General features: G+C 44.8%; 1 protein-coding gene across 3 annotated transcripts in view; it reads left to right on the top strand.

The window, feature by feature from the left end:
• GRAMD2A (GRAM domain containing 2A) overlaps nt 1-15,908 on the top strand; it is a 34,076-nt gene that overhangs the window by 2,570 nt on the left and 15,598 nt on the right. The window lies entirely within an intron of this gene.

The following is a 15,908-nucleotide window of genomic DNA, read 5'->3' as shown; positions in this document are numbered from 1 at the left end:
AACCTCCTATATTTTTTAATGTAACATTTTTTGTGATCTATGTATCTTTAAAAGAAAAAGAAAAATAAATAAACAGATAAAGATACCACAAGAAAAGAAAAAAAAAGGAAATACTTGGTCATATTTTAGGACCAAAGAGTGTTTTAATAACCTGTGGAGGCTGAGTCAATTTTTAAGTCCTTTCCTAAATTACTGTTTCCTCTGGTGATGTTTAAAATCCACTAGAAAAATTTTTACATTATTAATTTTTTTAGCAGACATTACTTTTTGGCTGGCCTTGAGTTCATTTTTTAACCAGAAATAAAAAGCACAGGAAGAATTAGTTTAAATCAAACATGAATTGCTTTTCCTCCTGAAGTATTGACATGGAACGTCAATGGTATATTAAATTCTCAAAATCCAGCTGGTATTTGTCCTTTTTTTTCCTCTGAATTAAGGTCAGACCAGCAGTGTGGGTGGTACGTTGAGCAAACAACTGTGACTGGTTGTAAGAATTTTCTCTCTCTCCTCTATTAAAAAAAATTAAATATTTCAAATACATGTTAGCATGTTAACCAAGCTACTCAAAACTTGCCAGTGATTTACTGTACCACAAAATGCTATTTTAAAATTACTTTCATTACCCAGAAATTTTATTTTGAAATAACTTAGCAAAAAACAATACAACACAAAGCAAAAATAACAAATATAACTCAGCAATACTAGCTCAGAATATGCACGCATACTGGGCTTCTTTTTTTACCAAACAAGTTGAAAGCATATTTGTACTTTGAATTTTTAAATCTTCTTCTTCTTTTTTTTTTTTTTAAAGATTTATTTATTTATTTAATTCCCCCCTCCCCTGGTTGTCTGTTCTTGGTGTCTATTTGCTGCGTCTTGTTTCTTTGTCCGCTTCTGTTGTCCTCAGCGGCATGGGAAGTGTGGGCGGCGCCATTCCTGGGCAGGCTGCTCTTTCTTTTCACGCTGGGCAGCTTTCCTCACGGGCGCACTCCTTGCGCGTGGGGCTCCCCCACGCGGGGGACACCCTTGCGTGGCAGGGCACTCCTTGCGCGCATCAGCACTGCGCATGGCCAGCTCCACACGGGTCAAGGAGGCCCGGGGTTTGAACCGCGGACCTCCCATATGGTAGACGGACACCCTAACCACTGGGCCAAAGTCCGTTTCCCTAAATCTTCTTATTGTGGAAAATTTCAAACATATGCTAAAGGAGAGAGAGTGGTATAATAAGCCAGCATATACCCCTCACCCAGCTTCAACAATTACCAAGTTATGGGTCAAGCTTGTTTCATATTTGCCTCCTTTCTCCCTCGCTCCTGGATTATTTTGAAGCAAATCTAATATATTATATTGTTTCATTCATAAATATTTTAGTCTGTATTTATAAAAGATAAGGCCTACTTTAAAATATAACTACAATACCCTTATCATACTGAAACAATAATAGTATCTCCTTAAAATCATCAGATTTATGTCAGTATTTAAATTTCCCCCATTGTCTCATAAATGTCTTTGTACCATTTATTTGAATAAGGATCCAAATGAGATTCATACAGTTGATTGGTGATATTAAGCTTTATTTCTACATTTATATATCTCTGTAATCTCTTAAAATATAGAGGTCCCCTTCCATTTCTTTCTTTTTTTTTTTCCTTTCCCCTTGAATTTATTTGTTATAGAAACTGGGTTATTTGTCCTGTAGCATTTCCACAATTTGCTGATGTTGCTGAAGGTGTTCCTCTAACTCCTGTATTCCCTCTAAGTTACATCTAGAGGCATGGTCAGAGTCAAGTGATATCACGCGCTTAACCAGGCACATCACATCTGCTTATTTCTCTTAGGGAGGTGTTAGCAGGCATTGTTCCACAGGTTCCTGCTCAGTTACTATGACTCCGAACCTCCCTTTCTTCATCTCTAAAACCAAGTCTCATCTGCCTCCTTCAGAGGTTCTCAGGCTGGCACACAGTAGGGACTGACCAAAAGGTGGTTCACCCACAGTGCCCCAGGCATTGAGAATGCGCACCTAGGCCTTTCTGCGATGATTCAGTCCCAGGGCTGAGAAAACGCTCGTCGGCTGTCCTTTTCAAAGGGCAAAGTTCTTTTTTATGTATTTTTCAAAGCAGTTTTATTGAAATATATTCACATGCCATACACATCATCCAAAGTTTAAAATCAAAGTTCATTTTTTAAAATAAACTTCTCTTTTAGCAATGATGGTATGTTTGTATGCAGTTTTGTAAAGTAATACATATGAAATGATGCAGAAAGATTCCATATACCTTCATCTAATTTCCCCCATGGTAACATCCTACCTAAAAATACAAAGTTTATATTGATATAATCCATCACCCGTATTCAGATTTCACCAGTTTTATACGGACTCATTTGTGTGTGTATTTAGCTATATGTAATATTATCAGATGTGTGGATCCTGCAAAGTTCATTTAACCAAATGCTCTTTTCCTGTTGGATTCTGAAGGCTTCCATGTAGTGAAGAATGAGGATTTTTTTTTAGGGATTTGGATTTTCAGAAATGTTTATTATTTAACACTGCTCTGACCTTGGAATAATTTTTCGATTTTTGCTGCCTTCTTCTTTTTTGCCCCACCAAATGAATATGGTTTGTTCATTCTGATTATAAAACTCAGGCAATCCAGAAGAGTATAAAGAAGAAAATAGAAAATACCTAAAACTCCTACCCATGGGAATAAACATTGTTAGAATTTTGGTGAGCATTCTTCCTACATATATTTTATTATACATGCTACTCTATATAATGTTTTTTTCCAATGTAACATAATGCTATATTTCCATGCTAATAAATACTTATTTTTAATAGAAAAGTTTTAATACAGATCTTAGTAAATATTATTTTAATGGTTGCATAGTCTTCCATTCTGTACCTAAACCATAATCTGTTTATGCTCTATCGATGGACTTCTATGTTATTGCTACACATTTTTTTTACTGTCCTAAAAACACTTCAATTAACATTTTTATAAATTCAAATTTGTGTCCATTCTTTCCTAAGAATAAATTGTTAGAAGTGGAATTATGGATTTGACAGGTATCTATTTGTGTAACTTGAGTACCTTTTACCACACTGCCCTACCACACAGAAGTGTGAGAGAGCTCATTCATCAAGATGGTGACCCAAACTAGGTATTAGTAATCTTTCAAGTGTTTGAAATCTAATAAATGAAAAATGATATTTGTTTCTATCTTTTATTTTATTTTGTTTTTAAAGATTATTTATTTCTCTCCCCTTCACCCCCCACCCCGGTTGTCTGTTCTCTGTGTCTATTTGCTGTGTTGTCTTCTTTGTCCGCTTCTGTTGTTGTCAGCAGCACTGGAATCTCTGTTTTTTTTTTGTTGCGTAGTCTTGTTGTGTCAGCTCTCCATGTGTGCGGCGCCATTCCTGGGCAGGCTGCACTTTCTTTCGTGCTGGGCGGCTCTCCTTATGGGGCGCACTCCTTGCGCGTGGGGCTCCCCTATGTGGGGACACCCCTGCGTGGCACAGCATTCCTTGTGCACATCAGCACTGTGCATGGGTCAGCTCCACACAGGTCAAGAAGGCCTGGGGTTTGAACCGCGGACCTCCCATGTGGTAGACGGATGCCCTAACCACTGGGCCAAGTCTGCCGCCTATTTTATTTTTTAATACTGTTTTTTTTTTTCTGATTTGAGAAGTATTACATAACTATTCTTAAATAATAAGTTAAAACAAAACAGAAAATATAATGAAAATATTTTTCCCCAAGACATAATCACTGTTGTTTGGTATGTACCCTTAAATATAGAATTTTTTCTTTTAAAAATTGATTATATCATACTTACAGGGTTGTATTTATTTTTTCTACTAAACAATCATTTTGAACATTTTTTCTATATTAGCACATGCACATTCTTTTAATCCATTGCCTAGGAATCCATTATATTGATGAAATACTATTTTGGTGTGTGTCTCCCTTCCCCTCCCCCCCAATTGAAAATCATGTGAATGTAAATTTTACCTACTTGTTGATTTATTTTCTTTTTTTAAATTTTAAATTTTTAAATTTTTTTATTTCTCTCCCCCTCCCCTACCCCCTTTTGGGGCACACTCCTTGCACGTGGGGCTCCCCTACATGGGGGACACCCCTGTGTGGCAGGGCACTCCTTGCGTGCATCAGCACTGCGCATGGGCCAGCTCCACACGGGTCAAGGAGGCCCGGCATATGAACCGCGGACCTCCAGTGTGGTAGGTGGATGTCCTATCCATTGGGCCAAGTCCGCTTCCTGATTTATTTTCTTACACCAAGTTCCTTGAAATGGAGCTGTTGGATCAAATGATTTGTACTTTTTAAGGCATTTGGTATATGTAAAAAAGGTTAACTCAGTTTTTACTCTCATTAGTGGAATATAAATTTTCCATTTTATTTGGTAATATTAAACATTATCATTTAAAATATGTTTACCAATAAGATAGGTAAGAGAAGTATTTCTTCTTTTGTGACTTGCCTTTTAGTATTCTTTACCCATTTTTTTTATTAGATTGTCTTTTTCATATTTACTTAGGTGAGCTCATTGTATATTAAGGATACTGATCATTGGTCAGTTTAAATTTTGATGCACGGAAGTTTTACATTTTTCTGTAATTAAATATTTTTTATGCGTTCTAGGTTTTAGATCTTGCTTAGAAAGACCTTTCCTAATTGAAAAAAAAATTCTGTTTTATTTTAGTTGTTTATAGATTTAGAAAACATTTAGAAGTTTAATCAACCTGGAATTTGTTTTTCTGAATGGTGTGAAATAGCCAATTGCCCATTACTATTTATTGGATAATCCATTCTTCTCTTTCATGTATGAAACATCTTTATTGTATACTAAATTCTCATATATCCATGGATCATTTTCTTTTTTTTAAAGATTTGTTTATTTATTTTCCCCTTCCCTGCCCCCACCCCCACCCCCACCGTGCTGTTTTTTTGCTGTCTGTGTCCATTTATTGTGTGATTTTCTATATCTATTTCTCTTTTTTGTCTTCTCATCTTTCTCCTCTAGGATTCAGAGGGATTCAATTCTGGGGACCTCTGATGTGGAGAGAGGATCCCTGTCACTTGCACCACCTCAAATTTTCCTGCCAGGGTCTCTGCTGCTCTTCACTTTGACTCTCTCCTTCGTCTCTCTTTTGTTGCATCATCATCTTGCTGCATGACTCACTTGCATGAGCACTGGCTAACCATGTGGGCACTTGTCTCACCATGCAGGCACTTGTGCGGGTACTTGGCTCACCACCCAGGCACGCTTTCTCTTCTTCTTTTTCTCTAGGAGGTCCCAGGGATCGAACCTGGCTCCTCCCATATGGTAGGCAGAGGCCTTATCACTTGAGCCACATCCACTGCCTGCCAGGGATCATTTTCTGGACTTTTATATTCCATTGATCTATTCATCTTTCCTAAGCCAGTAAATATCTCACTAATTGATCTAGCTGTTCTGCTATCTGGTAGGGCAAAGCCCTTGCATTTAAAAAATTTTTTTTTTTAGTTTTTTTACAAAATTTCCATGGTTATTTTTGTGCATGTAGCATTCCAATTAAATTTAGAGTCAATTTTTCAAGCATAAACATACACATCCTGTTGGGACTGAGTTACATTTATAACTTAATTTGGGGGTAACTAGACTTCTTTAAAACTTTGAATCTTCCCATTCAAGACATTTATTTAAGCTTTCTTTTAGGCCATTTAAAAAATGTTTGTGGGGAAACAGATGTGGCTCAAGTGATAAGGTTTCTGCCTACAATATGGGAGGATCCAGGTTTGATCCCTGGGACCTCCTGGTGAAAAAAGAAGAGAAAGCATGCCTGTGCGGTGAGCAAGTGCCCACACGGTGAGCCAGTGCCCGCGTGGTGAGCCAGTGCCTGCACAAGTAAGTCACGAAGCAAGATGATGATGCAACAAAAAGAGAGACTAAGGGGAGAGTCAAAGTGAAACACAGCAGAGACCAGTAACTGAGGTAGCACAATTGACAGGGAACCTCTCTCCTCATCAGAGGTCCCCAGGATTGAATCCTAGAAGAGAAAGACGAGAAGACAAAAAGAAATAGATACAGAAGATCACACGGCAAATGGACACAGACAGCAAAAACTGAAGGGGGAGGGGGGATAAAAAAATAGAAAAAGAAAAAAATGTTTGCAGTTTCTTTAATTTGGTTTTCTACATTTTTTAGTTTACTCCTGGATATTTTATATATATTTTTTATTGCTATATAAGCAGAATCATTTTCCTAATTATTGTTTGTAACTGTTTACTGCATGTCTACAAGGAAAACTGTTGATTTATATGTTGATCTTATAATCACTAGAATAGTAATGAACTCCATGACAGTTAGTTTTGTGTCTTTCCCAATCACTGCTCTACCTAGTCCTGTGCCCAAATATACGAATAACTAGGTCACTTTCTTATGCGTTTTAGTTGATTGTATGTTTTCTAGATAGTTTATTTTACCAGCTTCGAATAATAGTTCTCTTTTTAATCTATAAACCTTTTAGTTTCCCACCTTTTGCAGTGGCCAGAACCTCCAGAGCAGTGCTGAGTAATAGGCATTCCTTGGAGGGTTCGGTCACTCGACAATCTGGGATTGTCTCGGAAGGAAGAGGTCCCAGAACCCAGCAAGCTCCCAATCTGGGCCATGGGTCAGGAATCTGAACCTTGGGTGGGAGCACTGCTTGGGGGAGATGGCAGGAGGCTGCCTCAGGGCACGAAGCCGGACCTTGCCGTGGGCATCCTAGGTCTGGGCCAACTACCCAGTTCCACACAGGCACCGACCCAGGAGCCTTTCCTGGGAGGCCAGGGGTGGGGGCGCAACTGTGCTCCCTTGGCCTCAGGCCCCACTAGGCCCCAGGAAAGGGTAGGCCAGGCTCGGTCTGGTGCAGGCGCGGCCTCTGTGGGCTGCAGCTGAGTGTGGGGCAGGAATGCTGGGTGTGGCTGCCCTCTCAGGACACAGAGACCCTGGGCTTTCAGGCCTTTCAAAAGCTGGCGCAGATCATAGACTTGTGGTTTGTGAGTCTGCCGAGGGCTGGAAAGATAAGCGCCCTTAGGGCGGCCACCAGGGGAAAAGTGTACGTGGCTTATGGAGGACGAGGCAGTGAGGCTGTAGGCCGAGGCAGTGTCCCCTCCCTCCCCGACTGTAAACACCCCCCTCAGGCAGTCCAGAGAGAAATGTACAATCCGATTTGCTTCCCATCTCAGAGCACATCCACATCCTCACCAGCACTTCTTTTTTTAAAAAAAAAAAACCAACATTTATTTTATTTCTTTCTCTTCCCTTCCCCCGTTGTCTGCTCTCTGTGTCCATTCACTGTGTGTTCTTCTGCATTGCTTGCATTATCAGGCGGCACCAGGAAACTGCGTCTCTTTTTGTTGCGTCATCTTGCTGCACCGCTCCTGGACAGGCTGCACTTTTTTCATGCAGGGCAGTTCTCCTTATGGGGTGCACTCCTTGTGCGTGGGGCACCCCCACGTGGGGGCGCCCCTGCGTGACACAGCACTCCTTGAATGTGGCAGCTCTGCACGTGGGCCAGCTGACCACACAGGTCAGGAGACCCTGGGTATCAAACCCTGGACCCTCCATTTGGTAGGCGGATGCTCTATCAGTTGAGCCACATCCGCTTCCCATCACCAGCACTTCTTATTCATTATAGTCTTCTAGTGGATGTGAAATAGTGTCTCTTGGTTTTAATTTGCATTTCCATGATGACTAATGATTTTGTTCATCTTTTCATGGGCCTATTGACCATTCAGTATCTTCTTTGGAGAAATGTCTAAACATCCTTTGCCCATTTAAAAATTGGATTATTTGTCTTGTCTTTTTATTGTTGAGTTGTAAGAGTTCTTTTTTTTTTTTTTTCCTTTCCTTAGCTTTTATTTTAAGAGTTCTTTATATATTCTAGATACTAGTCCCTTAGATATATGACTATATGACTTGCAAAAATTTTCTCTTGTTCTGTGGGTTTCACTTTCTTGATGATATCATTAGCAACACAAAAGTTTCTAATTTTAATGAAGTCCAATGTATCTATTTTTTCTTTTGTTGCTTGTGCTTTTATGTCATATCTAAAAGACCTTTGTCTAGTCCAAAGTAACAAAGATTTATACCTATGCTTTCTTCTAAGAGTTTTATCATATTAATCTTACATTTTATGTTAATTTTTATATATGGTGTAAGGTAGGGATTCAACTTCATTCTTTTGTATGTGGATATCCAGTAGTCCTAGCATCATTTAATGAAAAGACTATTCTTTCCCTGAATTATCTTGGTATTTTTTTTGATAGCTTTTCTTTATGAATCCACCTTCCCTGGGGGATCTTACTAGCTCCTCTCTATACTCATGGGCCAGTAACTCAGAAATATATTACCTTAGCCTGGACCTTTCTTTTGGGTTTATACCTGGGAGTGTAATTGTGGAACTGGAAATATACCTGGAAGTGTAGTTATGAGCCTCTTGCTCATATACAGCCTGACATCTCCACTTGAATGTCTCTCAGACATGTTCAAGACTGAACTTGCCACATTTTCCTTCAAATATTCTCTTCTTTCAGTGCAGTTTTTCCTTGTTGTTTGTCTCTTTTTTTCCTCAGAAAAGCAGCCCTTTTTCAGAAATCTAGAGTCATACTTGACAACTCCTCCCTTGCACCTCATATCCAACTGATCACCCAGTAAGCTTAAGTCTATTTGGTCTTTATTTATTTATTTATTTATTTTATTTTATTTACTTCTCTCCCCCCACCCCCCAGTTGTCTGCTCTCTGTGTCCATTTGCTTTGTGTTCTTCTGTGTCTGCTTGTATTCTTGTCAGCAGCACCCAGAATCTGTGTCTCATTTTGTTGCGTCATCTTGCTGCATCAGCTCTCCGTGTGTGCAGCGCCATTCCTGGGCAGGCTGTACTTTTTTCACACTGGGCAGTCTCCTTACAGGGCACACTCCTTGAGCTTGGGGCTCCCCTATTTGGGAGACACCCTTGCATGGCATGGCACTCCTTGCGTGCATTGGCACTGCGCGTGGGCCAGCTCATCACATGGGTCAGGAGGCCCTGGGTTTGAACCTTGGACCTCCCATGTGGTAAGTGGATGCCCTATCCATTGGGCTAAATCCACTTCCCAGGTCTATTTGGAAATATATATGTACTTCATCACCACTGACACCAAATCCAAGAAGTCATCTCTCCTGGACTACAGTTCCCTAATTGAACTATGTCCATGGAAAATTTAAAACCTATACATGGGAAGTGAATGTGGCTCAAGTGATTGGGCTCCCCCCTACCACATAGGAGGTCCGTGGTTCGGTTCCTGGTGCCTCCTAAAGAAGACAACAAGCTGGTGCAATGGGCAGACATGGCAAACTGACACAAGATGATGCAACAAGAGGCACAAGAAGAAAAAACATAATGAGAGACACAGCAAAGCTGGGAGTAGAGGTTCCTGGTGCCTTCTAAACTGGATGAGCAAGGATGATGAGCTGGTGCAATGGGCAGCTGTGGCAAACTGATGCTACAAGATGACACAACAATGGGAAGCAGACTTGGCCCAATGGATAGGGCGTCCGCCTACCATATGGGAGGTCCGCAGTTCAAACCCCAGGCCTCCTTGACCTGTGCGGAGCTGGCCCATGCGCAGTGCTGATACACACAAGGAGTACCATGTCACGCAGGAGTGTCCCCCCTGTAGGGGAGCCCCATGTGCAAGGAGTGTGTAAGGAGAGCCGCCCAGCATGAAAGAAAGTGCAGCCTGCCCAGGAATGGCGCCGCACACACACAGAGCTGACACAACAAGATGATGCAAGAAAAAGAAACACAGATTCCCGGTGCCGCTGATAAGGATAGAAGCAGTCGCAGAAGAACACACAGTGAATGGACACAGAGAGCAGACAACTGGGGGGGTGGGGAAGGGAGAGAAATTAATAAAAAATAAATCTTAACAAAAAAAAGATGACACAACAAGAGACACAAGGAGAAAAATATAAGGAGACACACAAAAGCAGGGAATTGGAGGTGGCTTAAGTGATTAGGCACCTCTCTCCCACATCGGAGGTCCCTGCCTCCTAAAGAAAGAAAGAAGATGAACAGATGCAGTAAGTGCAAATAACAAGGGGGTGGGGAGAGATAAGTAAATAAAATAAATCTTTTAAAAAACCCAAAAACCTATACAAAAGAAGAGCAAGAGAGTTGCAGAGTGGATGCCCTGTGTCCTGCACCCAGTCACAGTAACCACCACCTAAGACCATCCTATTTCATCAGTATTCACCCTGCACTCTCCACCCACTCCCCCACCTCCACTGATTACTTTGAAGTAAACCTTGTATCGGAGTGAGCCTAACATACACAGTTGATAGCCACTTCCCTGATTAAATCCCTTCATTGGTTTCCCATTGCTGCTTTTTCTTTTTTCTGTTTGGATCCTTTATTAAAATATTGGCCTTTGTAATTCTTAACTAGCTGGGTATTCCGCTGTACCACTGTTGATGTCATGAGGGTGACAGCTGTCAACATTGCAGCCTGCCGACTGGGTTGTCTCAGAATCTCCTGAAGATTCCGGAGAGTTCTCTGACTAAAGATCAGTGCTGCCTCTGTTGGGCAATGTGACAATCTCATCAAAGGTGATATTTCCCACTGTGCTTAATGTGTTTCTGCTTCTTTCTGTCTCTGGGTAGTTCCTTTTGATGATCGGGGGAGGCAGAAGGTACCCCCATAGTCTGGCCTTTCTATTCTGAATGGTCTGTTTCACCATAATCCTTATACCCTTCCAGTCACCAGTTTCCTTGGTGATGTCATCACTGACTTTTTTTTGGAGACAGACCCAGAGGGCTGATCTTAGGGGCCAGGGCAGATGTGGCACTGACTTCCCCACTGGTGTTCCTTGGTTGGCGTGGTGGTGGTAGCTGGTGCAGGATGACCAAAGAAAATTGCACAATGGCTTTCTCTGTGTTGAAAGTTGAAAGCTCCATTGCTTTTAAGATGATCATCAAAACCCTTACTGGGATCCACAGAACCCTGTGTGATCTGGCCCTACTGAGATCTCTGGCCTCATTGTTCACCACTTCACTACTCATCCCTCCCTTCCCCTCCAGACACACAGGATCTAAGTTCCTCATAGACGCCACAAACCTTCTGGCCTCAGGGCTATTGCACACCCCAACTTCTCTTCCAGGACCCCTTTCCAGTTTCCTCCATCACCTCCCTTTCCATCTGGTTAGTGTCTGATTTAGTTTCTTTGGCTGCTCAAGCAAATCCCATGCAATGGGTTGGCTTAAATAATGGGAATTTATTAGCTTATGGTTTTGAGGCTGGGAAAAAGTCCTAACCAAGGCTTCATCAAGGTGATGCTTTCTTCCCGAAGACTGGCTTGTGGGGCTGGCTGCCAGGGATCCTTGGTCCTGGGCTGCCCTGTCGCATGGCAATGCACGCAGTGGCCTCTCCTGGCCTCTCCCGGGCTCTGTCGACCCTCAGCCTCTTAACTTCCTCTGGCTTTCTCTCTGTCTGAATTTCGTTCTGCTTATGAAGGAACTCCACTAATAGAATTAAGACCCATCCTCATTTGAGCTGGGCTGCACCCTAACTGAAGTAACCTCATCAAAAGTTCCCACTTACGATGGATGCACACCCACAGGAATGAATTAAGTTTAAGAACCTGTTTTTCATGGGACACATTGCTCGAAACCACCATAGCAGCTATTGGATATCAGCTCAAAGGCTGCTTCTTCAGGGAGCTCTTCCCTGTTCTCCGGCATAGAGGTCCTCATAGGACCCTAGGCTTTTCCTTCATGGTATATATACAGTTATAATCATGTGTTGATTTATGTAAATATTTGTTTCAGGTCTGCCTCTCCCATCAGGCATTTTGGGAATAGGATCTTGCCTTACCCCTCTTGGCATACACGGCATTACACAGAGCTGAGTGAATAGCAGGTGTTCACCTGGGGGTTGTGAAGGGAGGCTGGGAGCCTGGAAGTTCTTCGAGGACTGTACTCCAGGCAGCCTCTCCTGGGACAGGGGGTTTTTCTGACCACAGAGGAGCCAGTGGCCATCTGCAGTTCACCCAGTTCCTGGCCTTTGCTTTGTTTATCTCTCAGAAAATAATAGGGTCTCCTGGGCTGAGACTCTCTTATCCCTTTCTGGAGGAAGTACCTGAGGCACAGGAAGAGAGATTGGCTTACCTGAGGCCCCTCAGCTGTGAGAGGCAGTTCCAGGCCTGCATCCCTGACCCCATCTGCAGGTTCTTTCAGTCCCCTCAGATTTGCTGGTGGCCCAAGAGGAGCCCAGCGGGTCCTCAAAACCAGAATGATTCTGAGGTGGGTGTCCTAGGGTGACTGGAGTAGGTGTGCTGCATGGTGTCCAAGGCTGGACAGAGCTGACTTGTCCTCAGAGTAGCCACACCCCCAGCAGCCCTGAGTGGGGGCATCTGAGCAGCTGAAGCTGAGTCCGTGGCCCTCCCCACAGCAGGCCCGGCCAGAGAGGGTAGCCACCCGGAGCACAGGGGCGCTCTGTTTCTCAGTGAATGCAAGTCTGTTTTTAGACCTGAATCACCAGCTTCTTGTCTGGAAACAGCCAGGCCCCAAGAGGCCCGCCAAGAAAAAGTGGCTTGTAACCAAGCCCAGGGTGCCAGCTCACACAGATGCCGCCCCGGCAGTGGGCGCTCCAGGCGAGGCCCGCGGCGGGCAGGCTGCTCTCTGCACAAGCAGCTGCCTGCTCCGTGGTGTGGCCTGGACAGCCTCAGGAGCAAGGAGTCCGGGTTTCAGCTGTTTCTCCCCATCTGTTGGGACCGTTCTCACTCCACAGGCCTCTGGGCTCTGGGCTCTTGGTGGAGGGAGGGTAAGTGAGGGAGGGTCCTGAGCACGGCTGGGCCTGAGCTCTGGGAGTGCCTCTGGGCCCAAGAGGGCAAGAGGGTGGGAGGTAGTCATGAGTGTGGGCTGGTGTAAAGAGGGCCTTGCTTCCTGACTGTTCCTCTGGCTGTAATCCCAGGGGAAGAGTTGGTCATGTGTGGCATGTACGGAGCTTCGTGGGGACAGCTTGAGGCCCAGACTTGCCCCTTCTCTGCTTCCCATGGAGAGCTGTTCCCCTGGGAATCCTTCAAGGGATGTGATGGGACACAGGGCCAACTCAGCTCTCAGCAAGGGGATGTCAGACTCAGTGGGCAGGACTGTGGAGGACCCCCCGCCCCACTCAAACAGGTCAGGGAGGGGATTTTTCCCATTTCATAGAGGAGCAAACTCAGGTAGAGGACTGTGTGTGTGTGTGTGTGTGTGTCACCTGGAGGGTTAGGGTGGAGCCCAGTACAAACTGGAAAACGCTCCTGATCTTGAATTTGTGCCTTGAGGCCTTCTGCTTCTGGACAGACCAGCAAGTCTATGCACAGAGGGGCTTTTCCAGCAGGGAGCATTTAATTGTTCCATAAACAGTTACTGAGCACTTACTGTATGCCTGAAACTGTGCCAGGCCCTGGATGAGAGAGGAGTCTAGCGGGAGACTGGCACATGAACAGGTAGGGCGACCAAGGATGACTTCTGAACAGACAGAGCGGGGCCACGGGGGAGGAGGGGCCGTTCTCCTGAAGGCACAGGCCAGGCTTCAGGGAGAAGAGGTGCTGGCTGCTAAGAACAAGGAGGTCTCCATCTTGGGCAGCAGGTTTGCTCGGCAGGGCCCAGCTCATTACCATGCCTCCTGAGTGGGGGGAGCACTTTGCACCTGAAGTCCCTCTCCAGGAGGGGCTGGGTCTTGCTGGTGTGCAGAGAGAGCCCTGGCCTGGGCAGGGGGTCAAGGAAAAGGGAAACATGGGATTGGGGCCCATTAACCAGGGAGGTCCAGGCATCTAAGCAGCCAAGGGCTTAGCTGACCACATCTGGGCTCCAGCGAGAAGCCTGGGCAGTGGGCAGTGTCCTGGCTGCCGAGGGCAGGAGATGGGGACCGGCCTTGCTCTCGGCTCTTCCAGCCCCCACTAGATGGGAGGACCCAGGGGTTTCTGAGATCCCTGTAGGTAGAAGGAGCTCTTGTTAGCACCAGAGCTCAAAGGGGTCTTTGTTCAGGCTGGGCCCAGCCACCCCCAGAGGACTGGGCCAGCCTACACCTCCTCTGGAGTGACAAGTTCTCCCAGTTTCTTTGGTTCCTTCAGTAGGGAAGAGAAAGGACTTGGGGGGGGGGCATCTGATCTAGGGAACCTCCTTCCCTGGAGAGGCCTCTGCATGTTTATCTCAGGGCAGAGAGCCCTTCTTCTATGTATCCCCCACCCCCAATTCTTGGAATTTTGTAGCCAGGGAAAGCTACAGGAGGGGCCAGAATTCCAGGGCCCTGGAGCACTGGAGGAAATGTGCTGCAGGGGAAAGAGGGTGTGCTTTCAGCCAGACTGGACTTTGAATTCAAGCTCCACTATTTTCCATTTTTGTGATCAGGAACAAGTCATTGTACCTCTCTTGGCCTCAGTTTCCTCAGTGGTATAATGGGGATTTTGCCATCTTCCTGGGAAAACTAGAGGTGATGTGAGGACTAGATCCAGATCTGTTCTCCTTCCTTCTCTTCAGGGGTTACCCCAAAAGGAACAAGGCTTCTGGGATAATGGGGCTTGACTTAGTTTGAATGTTCTCTGGGGTCCTCTCTCCTTCCTGGCTCTGAAGGCTTGAGCTTATGGCTGAGACACAGGCTTGGGTGTCAAACAGACCCTCCTGCAATCCTGGTCCTCCCAAGAACTGTGTGGGCCAGTCACTGATCCTAGCTGAGCTCCATTCTCCACCTGTGCGATGTATCCCTTGCCCCACCTTAACGGCCCAAGTGGCATATCTAAGTAATCTAAATAACATATGGGTGTTCTTGGGGAAAACCAAGTGTGGTTTCTGGCTTGGTTTCAAGTGCTGGGGACTGGATGCAGAATTGGAAGTTAATGGGCAGCCAAGGGAGAGAACCTCCTTATTCTCTCCCAGACTGGGGGCTGGACCATGGACCCCTGCTTCTTTCTGCACCCTCTGCCCTCACTCCAGACCCAGTCTCTGAGTGCATCCAGAGATTTCTGCTGCTCCCTGCCTGCAGTTTACACCGTGCCGTGCTCTCTCCTGCTCATTCACTACCTTTGGCACAATCTCCACATCGTCTCATATTTCCCAGTTAGGATTCATTAGAAAGGGAATCTGATGAGCTAACTCATCCTTAACTCTATTCTTTTTTCGTTTTTTTTTTTGTTTATTTTTTTTTTTTTCTTGTTTATTTTTGTTCATCCTTAACTCTAAAGAGGCTGCCAGTCACTTTGTGGATGGCTTTCCTTGGGTTGGGAGCACCCCTGTGGTTCTGCTGGCTGGGGACCCTGTCACTTGGTGCAAACTATGGTCTCTTGGGACGTGGGGCTCTGGCCCTCCTCGTCCCCCTCATTTCAAAGCTGCAAAGGTGTAAAGGGAAACCCAGCGCACTCGTGGCCTGGGTATGCTCAGACCCATTCCTGGGAAGCTGGGCTTGTGACTGCTGAGCGCCTATCCCTCCCCCAGCCATTTGTAGGGGTCTGGGAGGGCTAGATGGTGGGCACCCAGCTGCCGCCTTGTATCAGTATGAAATTCAACTGTGGGATATTCTTCCCTTTTCTCATCAGGAAGGTGCAAGGCAGCTGTCCTAGATGTGTCCTAGATATCAGCTTAGAAAATAAGAAATGAGGAGTCACCTTTATGTGAGTGCAGGGACAGTGATGATGGAATTATTTTTGCAAAAGACTGAAATTATCTTTTATTCTCAAGTTTCAGTGTGTTGATGATGAGCCTGACTCTAGCCACATTATCCCATTTCCTCTTGGGGTGGTCTTGTCAACCAGTTTCTGGGCTGTGAACAGGGACTGTGGCCCCAAAAGAACAGAGAGGCTCTCAGAAAGGACATTGTGGTTCAGAGGCCAGACTCACAACACAGAAAAG

This window comes from Dasypus novemcinctus, chromosome 3 (genome assembly GCF_030445035.2).
Source record: "Dasypus novemcinctus isolate mDasNov1 chromosome 3, mDasNov1.1.hap2, whole genome shotgun sequence".
Lineage (NCBI taxonomy): Eukaryota > Metazoa > Chordata > Mammalia > Cingulata > Dasypodidae > Dasypus > Dasypus novemcinctus.
The sequence above is the reverse complement of the archived record's forward strand: the minus strand, read 5'-3'. Positions and strand labels throughout refer to the sequence as shown.